The sequence below is a fragment of the Dermacentor silvarum genome, chromosome 1 (assembly GCF_013339745.2).
Source record: "Dermacentor silvarum isolate Dsil-2018 chromosome 1, BIME_Dsil_1.4, whole genome shotgun sequence".
NCBI classification, from domain to species: domain Eukaryota; kingdom Metazoa; phylum Arthropoda; class Arachnida; order Ixodida; family Ixodidae; genus Dermacentor; species Dermacentor silvarum.
The window spans coordinates 181,239,142-181,252,178 of NC_051154.1; the positions used below are offsets into that span (position 1 = coordinate 181,239,142).

Below are 13,037 nucleotides of genomic sequence, written 5' to 3' on the forward strand. Positions count from 1 at the left end.
TGGCCGCAAGAAACTTTCTATTTCCCTTACTCTTTGTCCCAGTATCAACCAAATTTATAACAGCAAGAACTGCCAAAGTACTTTTAATCGTTAATCTATCTGCCGGTGGCCAACTACAGAACATAATTGAGCGTGCTTATTTTAGGTGTCATATTGCATTTAAACAATTTTTTTCTACTAAAGTCAAACTTCTGCAATGTACGTACCATGGTCTATTTTTATGCTTCTTGGTTTTAACAAAAAACTCTAGAGTCCAGTTACAGAAAGCTTTGAAGGGCTAAAATCATGTCCATCGTAATTTTTTTGAAACCGCCAATTGATAGGTTACCAGACGCGAAGAATATGAACGTGGCTTGTCATCTCACCCCGGGGTCGTGTTAACCTGACGTTAAAAATAGAAAAACGTTTACAGGCACGCGATACGTATGCGAGGTCATTTAACGCACTGATAGCCATGTGCGTACAAACGAAGACCGTAATGTATCGCGAACGCAAACGATAAGAGCCTTTACCGTGCTAATGACAGACAAATTGGCAATGTATGCAATCAAGCATGCGAATGCTAATGTGCACCGTGATGATGAAGGGTGGCGCTGGCGTCAAAAAGTCGTAACGCGGCCATTTGTTGCAGTCAACTTATTCGCCTCCTGGGGAGAGCCTTTCAGGCGGTCAAGTTCAAGGACCCAGAAACCGCGCAAAGCTCAGGCGTCACCATCTCGCGTCCGCAATCAGGCGTTTTCATGTTGAACTGACCTCACTGAAGCTCAGGGAAAACTGGGGAGAAAAAGAAGCGGTCATATCCGGCCTTCACCACTACACCCCATTTCCTTGTTTCCTGGAGTGGCCAGCAGCTATATATATATATATATATATATATATATATATATATATATATACAGGGTGTTTCAGTGAACACTTTCAAAATTTATTTAAGGTTACCTGTGGCAGATAGCCCAATTCTAGTTAATGAGCTGGTCTACTCGAAGAGGCGGACATCAAATTGAAATGCATAATCGACTAATTAACAGCATTCACTAATTAGGTTTTTAGCTAATTACCTGATGGCCCATATTGCAATTTTCAAATTGTAGCCGTGGAGTTCGCAAGGCGGATCCACTTAGAATTAATTCTCAGGATGACGTACACCAGTTTCGAGATATTACTTCCCGAACTTTGCGGAAAAATGCATTGGCGTTCCAGTTAATTTTGTGCTTCAATGCATAAAGGGACGTTTTGTTAAGAATATGTGTGTGTATGTATGTATGTATGTATGTATGTATGTATGTATGTATGTATGTATGTATATAAAACTGCTTTGTCTTCAAAACACCAGCATTGCCTGCCTCCTGCCTTGATATATTACGCCGAACGATTGGCAATAAACATGCTCCGTTGTCCGCTTCTTAAGGACAACCTGTGGAGCTTGAGTGGCGTGGCATTCTCATTCCAGAGATGCGACGTCGCGAACGGGTGGAGCGCGAAACATGCTAAGTCGTGCGAACTGAAGGGAGGGGCACTCGACGTGGATGTAGCACGCACGCTCGGTGCTAATAGCAACAGCCGCAGCAGCTCGGCATCATCGTTCAACCAGGGATCTTTCTCGCCGAGTGCAGCGAGATAATCTCGTCACGCTCTTCTGTTGGGGGCGTCGGACCGGGCGGCTCTCCGTGTTGCGTGATACGTGCGCTGTCGCCAGTTGAAAGACAATCACCGTATAGCCGACGAGGCGACCAACCTCTGCGCCATAGGGAGTTCCCTCCCGAAGGACAGCATCCTGGGAAACAAAAAAAAAGGGGGGGGGGAATAAGGGAAAGAGAGGAGGGCAGGGAGTTGCAACCAAGGCATGTGGCCCGGACGCCAAACTGCCGCCGCCGCCGCCGCCGCCCTAGGCGGAAACACTCACTGCGACGCAGTTTCCTCGAGGCGTCGTTTCCTGCTGCGCGGGTGTCAAGTCGTTGGGGCCGCCCGCAGTGCCGCGCGCTTCCTCTCCACCCTTCCTTCCTCTGCTTGGCAGTGCGGGCACGGCCGCCGTGTCGCGCGCGCACAAAAACACCGCCGCCCCGCCACTACGGCGGCCGGCCAGCGCCAGTTTCGGCGGGAAGTAGCGCTCGCATTTTTCTGAAGCAAAGAAGAAGAAGAAAGAAGGGGGGGGGGGGGGGGGAGAGAGAGATTGACCGAACAATGGGGCAAGGACACTCTCCCCTCTGCAAGGCGTGCGCGCGCGCCTTTCACGAGCGCAGCGCGGTGTTCCTCGGGAGATCGCATGCTTCCCGACTTCTGCATGCAGCGGTGCCCGTAGCAGTTTTCTTATGGGCGCGCGCCGGCGCTCACGCTCGCATGCATTTGTGCGCCAAAAGCCCCGGAGCTGACGCACCCGGAGCGCATCTATATTCAATCGAGTCAAGTGGCCGCCGCCGACAATCACCACCCGGACGCGTCTGCCGAGTCGGAAAAGACAGCGTGCGACTATGTGGAGGCAACCGAGAAAAGATGTGCGCGCGGAGATATCCGGAAAGGGAAAAGGCGAGGACGCGAAAGAAAACAAGAAATGCCTTCGAGAAGAAGGAACGCATTTGAACGCGCCTGGGCGCCCCGTCCTATTCTCTTTGTTTCTCGAGCATTATACTATACGTCTGAAGACCTGTGCTGCGCGCAGCTTTATTCGGGCGACGGACAAAGATTAAAAAAAAAAGAAGAACAAAGAAAAGAAAAAAAAATGAAAAGAAGATGCAAATATTCGGCACCCATCCTTCTCCTTGTAAATTCAGTGGGTCAAATGGAAGTTGACGAAAACGTTTCCCAGCTTTCCCGCCCAATGTTGACCAAAAAGCAAAATTCAACCTGCGCTTTGAAGATAAATTCAGACTACAGACCGGGAGCAAAACAAAACGGACCTGTCACCGTGGAGGCGAAAGGAGAAGTGAGACGTGCCAGTTTCAGTGCTCCTGAAGCTCGATCGGATGTTGTCGGAAGGCCAAGTATATCGGAGCAAGCGGAATCTAAAAACTGCCAAGAAGTAAGAAATGAAGGAGATAAACATCTAAACCAAAAGATGCCGTGAAGCAAAGCTTCGTCGGAGCCCGACGGGGAGCTCCGTTTTGCATACGGATGTATACATACACCGCGTATCGGAATCGCGGCTTCGGCACAGTCGCGACGGCAACGACACGAGTGCGGTGTTTTTCACTCGGCGCGGACTAACGTGGGCACGTCAGGCGACAAATGGAGAAAGCAAATAAGTTGGGAGAAGATGCGGCCCCGTGTCTCGGCGTGCCACGGTGTACAGCGAGCGCCTTCTCTAACGTCGCCACTTCCACCAGGACGTATTCAGTGAGTGCGCAGCCCTTGGCACCACCCGGTAATCCACTCGTTTCGTCCTCGGGTTTAGCTGCGTTCATTACGCGGCCGTCTTCGGCCGCCTTGATGTGCGCGTTTATTGTCTTGGTTTTCAACAGGCCTCGTTCCTTTATTTCACATTGCGCGCTGAAACCCACGCGGCCGCTTTATAACCTCCACTCTCTCCTGTCTCACGTTTGCGAAAAGTAAAGACGGAAAATCGAGAAAAAAAAAAGTGTGCCGAGCAAAGCGGTCCGAGAGAAGTGGATCACGAGGCGCTCGCCATGCACCATATAACGACGAGAGACAAAAGGATGCTCAGAAAGTCGTGAAGAGCGATGTGTCTTTCACACTCGCTAGTCGGGGAGAAAGCGCTCCTCGTGACAAATGCCGCCCCTCCCTTTCTCCATGACGCTGCTGGAACTAAGCGCGTGCGCTTTCTTTTGTTTCGCGCGCGGGCGCGTTCCCGAGGCTTCTTGCCGCGCATAGTTCGCCAGTGCGCCGGCCGACGACAGCGAGCCTGCAAATTTGATGCGCGGGCTCGCGCATCAAAGTGCTGCATCAATCCACGATGCAGCAGCCGTAGCACAGGCGGCAGCAGCAGCATAGAAGCGATCTGCGCTCATCTCTGGCTCAGGGACGAGACCGCGAGGGAGAGAAAGAGGAGAGACAGCGGGCGCTCGCGAACGCAATATCGTCTGCGTATCTCGTGGATACACGTCGGCCATCCGAACATACACACCGGCAAAGCCTGCCGACTGCGCATCTCGCTATCTCTGTTATAGCTGGCATTATTGCTTGGCATGTGGCCCGCTCAAACGGTCTCGTGCGCGTATGCGAGCCTGCGGTAAGAGCGGGCGGACGGTGCCTTTGTTAGAGAGCAGCCGGCATGATGAGCAACTGGCGGGGGCGCATGCACTCTCCTGCTGCTCGCTCAAAATAAATAAATATAACCACAAACAAAGAAAGAAAGAAAGAAGGAAAGACCCCCTGGTGCGCACGCGGAGGCAATCACTGCGGCTAGCCGCTGTGCTGTCGCATGCATGCACCGCGCGAACGACCATCGTGCCTGCTGGCGGCAGCGAGTAGGGCATCTCGGCCAGTCCCACGCCATTCACAAAAACATATATACTTGCGCGCGAATAAATGAAAAGGAACTTCCGTAATTATTGCAGTTGCATAGGAGGGAATATCCTACAGGCCCCTGATTGCGTAGCCGTCGGAATGCTACAGAGCAAACTATTGAGGTTGCGGGCTTCGCAACCGCAGCGTATACGAGCTAATTTCCGACCATTTTCTTCCTTTCTTGTATGTTCTTTCTTCACTTTGTTTGTTCCTTCTTGCTGTGCAGTTTCACAAGTTCGAACCGTAAAGTCGTTACGTCAAAAGCGGTGTGTATACCTAATGACAAATGTGTGATTTTGATAGTAGGGTCAGTTTGTAGCATAAATTGTTACTGCGCTGGTATACGTCAGCTGCCCGTATTTTTATGCTAACCTGCAGCTGATGAAAAGAAAAGTTACGATGCGACGTTTGGAGGGGGACCCAACAGCTGATCAGTACGAGCACCAAGACATCTGCTTTCACAATATATATATATATATATATATATATATATATATATATATATATATATATATTGTCGTAGACAAGTGTGATCGCGGCAGAAAGAGGCGATAACAAAATATTCACAACCCAAACTGCTTGTGGGACGCACGCAGGCACAGTGATTTAACGGAAGTAGCTGGCAAGAACCACTATATTTTTTATTTATTTTTCTCTGGCGCATTGCGAAAAGAACACTGAAGTACGCTTTTGATTATAACGACCGGACCTGTCTAAAGTGTTTCTGACAAGCTGTTCGATGCATCTCAGCGCTCCAACGAGTTCTCTCAATGGCGCTGTACGTACCTTCCTAATGAGATGGCTGCGCCAACATGCCGTAGAACCGCACTGGTTAAGCATGCAACAAACGCGGCTGTGGTGTTCAAGATCGCACGCTCCCCGTAGCGGACGCACATTTTCTCGAGGCAACGTGGTGGCGCTCACTGCGTGGTTAAAGACACTTCTTATTGGATCTCTTCTGGGCGCGGAAATGGTGAATAACTTGCACAGCAACGCGTCAGCGCTTTCTCCAAGACGATATGCAAAGCTCCGCAAGTTGGTTTCTCCATACCCTAAAAAAGAGGCCACTAAGAAGTAGCGATACTCGCGCTCCAAGGGCAGCGCTCGCGTTTTCTATACATACGGCACACTTATCACAGCAGCCTTAATAAACCAGTCCCATTTATCCGGCTCATACGCTGTAGCTCGTACATGAAATATACAGAGCAGTGGTTCTGCTGTTATGGAGACTTTTGTCGAGTTTAAGATTATATTTGACCGAAGTGGGAGTGGCAGGTATACGTTCACACCAGTCTGTGCAAGAAAGTAATAAAAAAAAACTATGAAAACGTGCTCTTTTAATAAATGTCACCGGGATAAAAACGTAACATCCCGTTCCCACTCTCAAGCGTGCTTGCTACGACTAGCGCGAGATACGCCCCTTTACGATTTAGGTGTGTGGTGAAGCCTACTTGCGAAATTTTGCATGCGGCTTGCGTATACGTTAAAAACAAGCACCGGCGGTGAAGACATCATGCCAGATTGGTAGGACAAGTTAAATCTTTTTTAGGACATAATAATGACAGGCAGGCAAAAGGAAGACACTACGCTTGTGTTACCACGGTGCGCCAATATGAAAGGGAACACGATATTTGCGTTCTAATTCTGTAATTTTCATTGCTCCTGCCCTCAACTAAAGAAGGTTCCATGGCTTGAGTGGCGGTTGTCAATACGGGAAGTACACAGCAGATAGCAGTGAACAAGGTTGTGACATAAACATCTGCAGGAATCGGTGTCCGAATACACATTGAGTTTTCCTTTTCATGTTCGTGCAGAAAGATAAGCAGGATATCCAATCAGCGCGCTGCTTACGGGAATCTGATCGACCTGGACCGCTCAGTTTACTTATTTCTCAAGTACTCACATCCCCCCCCCCCCCCCCCGCTTCCACCTTTCTCCCCACCTGACAAAAAATGTCTAGCTAGGGCAGTGGGTTAGGTAACGACCCTCGCTGCTAAAACAAAGTCTCGGCCCCGTACCTAAACATGCGCGAAAGACCCGTGTTGTCAGAAAAAATACCGAATGTTTATCTGAATACAAATCAGTCCCAGGCGCTGGAGACGCGAAAACCTAACAGAAAAGAGCTCTGCCCATCACATTCGGTAGTCAGTGGCCAGAGTCAGTCTTTTTTTTTTTTTTCGTCAGTCGGAAAACACCATTCAGCATCCACTCTCTTCTAGTAGTTGAGCATGTGGTGCACGCGAAGTCACAGTGAACCACGTTTTGAACAGGCACTAAACGTAAGCAACGAAAATAAGCCAGCACAGACGGTATCGTCCACTTCATTGCCCAGTAAGGGCCCACAGATTGAAATCCTTGTAGAAATGTGACCCAGTCGCCGAAAACGAACACGTAATTATAATATTGCTTGCTTACCTCCGAAAACAAAAAAAAGAAACATTCGAAGCGACAGAGCACCACGGTTAATTAAATTTTAATTTTGCTGATGTTTCTTATATTTTTAATCATGTATGACTGCTCTGCATCAGACAGCTGTCGTGGCTCCTTGTCACTTGCAAAAAGCGAGACTCCTTCACTATGTCACCACGAAAGCTTTCCCATTTTCGAAGGAATGTCACCTTAACCTTGGACTTTGCTATAACGCATTCTACGGGCATTATTTTTTCGTTGTCCTCCTGGAAGATTCTCACGATAAAGTGCCCTTTGCCCTTTCTACTATGTGCCAGCACAGAGAAAAAAAAAAGAAACTCAATCGCCTTAGTATAGGTTTAAGCACTTGCCACTTTCACTTCCTTTAAAATGCACTAGGCAAAATGCAAAGGTGGCTCTAAGCGTCGCCAGTCATAAAGCTGGGGCAAATGGCTCTCTAGAAGTCGGGATTCGAGAGTTTTTAAATACTATCCGGGGCACTCTAACAAAACCAAGGACGGCTGGTAAGGCTAGATGACATACATGTGCTTTTTTTGTTTTGTTTTTTTTTTGTTTCTGAGCAACGCAGAGATTCCCGTTATGAAAACAATCGCGGCAATCACAACCGCATTTGTTACGGATGGAGAGAGAGAGGATCTTTAATGAAAACTGGAGAGGCTTGCGTGCAACTCCTGGAAAACGAACGCCATGATAAGTGAAATTATACACACAGGACCATACGACAGACACACAAAACACACAGCATGCATAATTAAGGCATCTCGTTGATGCCGGCGTATCGCAGTAAAGCTAAAAGTGCTGTCGTTGCGCGGGACGCACAAGAGTCCATGGTCCAAGTAGCACGTCGTAGCTCACGGTGCGATCCCAGATGTGCTCACCTACCCCCCCCCCCCCCCCCCCCCCCGCCTTTTGCTTCAATCCTGCTCTCGAGCGACCAGCTTTGTATGCAAGCAACTGAATAAGTAACTGAGGCGTAAAACAGGCTATAGTCAAGGAAGTCAAGGCACACAAGCTGTTTATTTGTATATCGGAGCGAATCGCTGCGATTACTTTAAGCTGTCCTGAGTTTTTAACGCGAAGCATTCTTTGGCAAATTATATCCTAGGAACTTTAGCGGTAATATAGATAGATAGTTTCCTGTGTCGTATCGTTTCGGGCCTCCTTAAGAAAAAAAAAAACAAGTGTCCGATGGTGGGATCAAACCTCGGGCCCCCCAGTCGTTGCACAATTTAGGCCAAGATCTTTCTTTATTCTTCTTTATTGTACCGTTATGCCGCGATCACACGCATACTTCCCTATAGTGCCAACGCGAGCAAGCTCTTTCAGACGTTTGGCGCGTGCAGCACGTCGCATAACACAAGCGAGAGCCCATCCGAACTCTCCAGTTTCCATTAGGCCTCAGACTCCGGACTCGGGAGTGATAGTCAATCTCATACCACTGCCTTTCGCGTGCGTCACGTCGTCATATCAACACGTTTCTGATAAAAGCGAGAGGGTGCCAGTTTCTCCCGCTCTTCCCTCGTGGCTCCTAGCACTTTAAGACGATGCGTTAAACTGCACCCAGGAGGTTGGACTGCACCGCCCTCGGGATCGGCCAAAGTCGTAACCAAACGGGCACAATTGGCAAAGCTTTTGGTTCGTAAGTGCTGTTCGCCATGGGCCGACGGCCTTCGCTAATAAAATGTCCAGTATCAAGATTGACTGGCATCTGCTCTTAGGCTAGAATTGTTCGTAAAAAAAATTTCCGCCTATCCCGATGCTGGTCATATTATTAGTGAATGCGACTCGCCAGAGGAGAAGAACACTTACGAGCCAAAAGCTTTGTGAATTCGGCCCCAGGTTGTGACGTTTTTCGTAATGTTCCTCGACGAAGTAAAAAAAAAATCAGTCGTCACGCCATCGCTGTCGTACTAACGCGGTCGTCGTCTTCTCGCTGCTGTCGTGACGCACACACTCGCGTCACGCGCACACAAATGCTTGAAGTACACAAAAACGACGGTCCATCTGGTAACGCTTTACAGATACCCAAGCGGTGCTGGATAGCTAGCTGCATGCGAAATGCTTCACATAACATTAATTCCCACAGTGCATGGGATCTGCACAATTGTTTTTACAGCGAAGCTGTTAAGGGCTCAGTCTTCTATGGTTGCGTCCGGACGTAGAAAAAAACTCTCATTGGCCATATGCTGTATGTGCGAGTGAAAACGCGCGAGGGACGCGCGCTTTCGCGGGAGCTAACGCACGGCGGAGAGCAAACGCCACTTCTTCCGTCGCGCGAAAGGCCGTCGGGCGACGAGAGGGAGGGAGGGAGAAGAGGCGACGTTTAGCTGCGGCACCAAATGCGTATCTTGCGACCGGGCGCAAGGGCAACTGGCGTCTCAATCACGAAAGGAGGACAGCGAAAGGAGGACAGCGGGAAGGCAGCGCGGGATGGAGGGGTTGCGGCTTCTGCTCTGCGATCAACTTGTACTTTTCGCGGCGCCGGGTGGTCGCGCGCACCGTATCTTGAAAGCGATCTGCAACACGGCTGCTACCTTTGTATGCGCTGTGCTTTCGCCGCTCAGTTTTCCGTTGAAGCGATAGACCGCATGAACCTTCGCTTGGTGCTGCTGGCGCGCTTGCTCACCCCAGCGTTTTGACAGAGGTTGTGTGCGGTCACACAAACAACGCGCAGAACTGTTGTAGATGGCGGCGTTTTGCCCGCGTTCGCACCGAACGCGCGCGGCGCTGGTGATGTGTTTATGAAAAACATGCTAACCTTCGCCGTACACCATATGGCGGTGTATCGTAGCGACCATAAGTACATGGTCCCTGTGGCCACTAAATAAATGAAAACCACCGGATCATATATATTTCTCATTATTTAATAGTTCAAATAACCAATTACACCATCACATTTTAATAGTCATAATTGTGAATACATAACTCCCACCATAGTACAGCTTCGCTGGTCTTCCATCTCCACCCCAGTGGAAAGGCTGACAGTTTTTCTTTTCCCTTTCTTGATATTTTTAGGCATTATAGCAGTAATGGCATGACCACTCGATCATCTATGCAGAGCCATGCTGTCGTTCATACACTTAAATACTGTCTTGCCGACACTCTGAAAACTTTGTCCCGTATACACAAAAAGCCATTACGCTAGAACCGTTCGTAAGATAAAATTCCAGCCAATCCTGATGCTGGACATACAATAAGCGAAGGCGGCAAGCCAATGGCAAAAAGCACTTACGAACAAGGCTTTGTGAATTGGGCCTCGCTTTAGATTGGGTACTGTAAGTACTTAACCGAATTTTTAGCGTTCGCGCTTTTCCTATAAATGGATAGTGACGTCCGATGCGTTAAATCATAGCATTTCTCCCCTTTAGAAAACCAGAACCTATCGCCATTGGTCATAAAACACAGCGCATAATTGGTGAACGGGAAATAATGCTTAAGGAATTTCTTTATAATATCGTTTATTTAGGCCGCTTAAACTCTCAGACTCACAGAAGTGGGTATAGCAGCATGACGCCCACATGCCGGTAACAGAAGAAATCCCATGAAGCCTACAAAATATATGTTCTGTTACATGCACGGGCCGCAAAAATGCGTGCAACGAGTGCGTAATCAAGCCCAAATGTGCCGACAACGGCTCGGAACGTAACGTACAGCGTTTGCTCTCGAGAAACAGGAACAGCAACCACTCAGCGGAAGGAGCACTAAGGAAGCGGGAGACCATATGTCTAGCTTCAAAATTAAAGCATACGCGGTCGACGTAGCTATACACGTCTGATGAGCATATTTATGGTACCTTGAAATGAGCCGAGCGTGTAATAACCAAGTCAAAACGTGCAGAACGGCTATCGAAACGTGCACCGGCTGTGACGCAAGCTTCGTTGGAAAATTTGCGAGCTAAACTGGCATGGTAGCCTAGAAGTATTAAAAGCTCCTTCGTTAAGGTCAGAGCTCAGTGAGAGAGCGGGAACGGCGAAGACGATAGAAACGGGCGTGCGAGGCTGAAACGAAGAGGAGTGGGAAAATAGGCGAGCGAAAATGCGAAACTTAACAAGCTCCACTGCGGCAGTGGTATATAAAAATTTAAAAAAAAAACGCCGCCTCAAGAAGCAAGAAACAGCCTTTGGTAGCCCCCCCCCCCCTTTTTTTTTTTTCTTCAAATATTTCTCACTGATGGAAAACTGTAAGCCTGTAATGGCGTGGAGCTGTACGTCAGTGAGTTTCCCATTAAATCTTGACAGTAAGTTGGGAGATTTAGTTTTATGCACCAAGGGCACGTGCGTAAAAACTATAACCCATATTCACAAAAACCTCTTAGGCCTTCGCAAGAGATAATTCAAATAAATCCTGACGCTGACATACCATTAGTGAAGGCAGGCGCCCAATGGCAAAGAACACGAACGAAAAGCTTCGTGAATTCGACCCCACGACCCCTCGTACGACTAGTGGTGACAACAAGGCATCTAACTAATTTCCGACAAGGTTACATCATGCTTGAGAAGTTTGCAATACTCCGAAGAGCCATCTTTCTTAGGCGTCGTCCGGCTGATCGAACGATTTTGATGCACATTCGTTTACCTATATATGTAATCGCTTCCGCGTTAAATGAAATTCACACAAAAGCGTATTCGTCAACTCGACATTTTGCTTCTGGTTACCACTTAAGTTTATATGATCCCCAGCAGCAGGAAAAAAAAAAGAAAAGAAGACACGAATGTTGAAATATTATTATTTGGCACTACAAACCAGGAGGTTACACGGTGCGACGTGGCGTCTGATATAAAGTACGACCAATCTGGAAAACGACTGCTCCGGTTGTTAGAACCAGATGGAACCTGTAAGTAACTTGCTTAATGCTATTGTTGGCATGTGGGATTGGCACGCGAGATTATACCATTCGTATTCTGCTTAATACAACCCCCACCAACAGCGTACGAAGTCCCGTTTTATATATGTTGTGCATGGTTGGAGACTTTTACTTCCTTTTCTGGTACGCGTGTAACGAAAAATTATCCTTCAGAAAATGCGTGTGCAAATTCTCGTCGCCCACTGTGTAGCTTTATTATTTATTTCAATTATTTCAGTCATTTATTTTATACATACTGCGAACCATTTCTATGGTCCAAGCAGGAGGGAACTTTTGTCGTACAAAAGAGAACAAGAACAAAAGAAAACCATGCATTCAAAAGAACCGCAGAAAGTAAATAACATACATTTGGACAGTATATTTAACAGCTCCAAAAGTCACACTCCAATTCGTGCACAAAATCATTAGCATCGAAGATACTTTCAGATAATTCATTCCACTCTAACAAAGTTTTAGGAAAGAAACTGTACCTAAATACGTTTGTATTGGCGAAAATTGGCGCCAGTACCTTATTATGAGCATGACGAGTTTTCCTAGTTGTGTGGGGCTTTACACATGCTGGGATGGTAAGTATAATATTGCCGGTAAGACAGTTAGGCAAAAACTCAAGGCGACCAAATTTTCTGCGAGACTCCAGCGAAGGAATACAGGGCTGCTGACGCATTAATGAAGTGGGCGAGTCATGTCTGCGGTACGTATTGAAATTATACTGTCGCGAAGAAGTATGCCGCGGGTCTCTCTCTCTTTTTCTTCTTCTTCTTTTTGTGACTGTGAATTGGGCCTTCCTCGATGCGGGCGAGCCGGGAAGAGAACGGTGTCCGGAACGTGGAAACACGTAAACGATCGGCCCGGGCGACTGGAGCCTTTGCGCGGGAATGACCGCGACGGTGCCTCGGGCATTATTCTGCACGCGGCCGGCCTTGAGGGATCCCTTGTGGGGACGAGTATGTGCACGTGTCACGGTCGGTTCACCCTCGGCTCTGTCCATCAGTCATGACTGGTTTTATTCCCTATGGCTGGTCGATTAAACTGTGGCGCCTATTGGATCGCGTCGGCTTGCCTGATTGGTATGAGTAGGCGATTAGCAAAAAGGTCTGTGTCTCCCAACGGTCCGCGTGTCTCTTGGATGCTGCAAAAACCGGAGGAGGTCCGAGTCTTTTCGGAGGGAGCAAGGAGACAGCCGCCCACGGTGCCACTTACCACGGGAGACCTGGGGCGGCTTGCGCGAACATTTAATAACAAAAATAATAACGAATTTAAGAACGCGTTCTTAAATTCGTTA

At 48.2% G+C, this 13,037-nt stretch overlaps 1 protein-coding gene across 2 annotated transcripts in view; it reads left to right on the plus strand.

Annotated features, from left to right (window-relative positions):
* LOC119436486 (uncharacterized) overlaps nt 1–13,037 on the plus strand; it is a 190,806-nt gene that overhangs the window by 163,884 nt on the left and 13,885 nt on the right. The gene's annotated exons all lie outside the window — the stretch shown is intronic.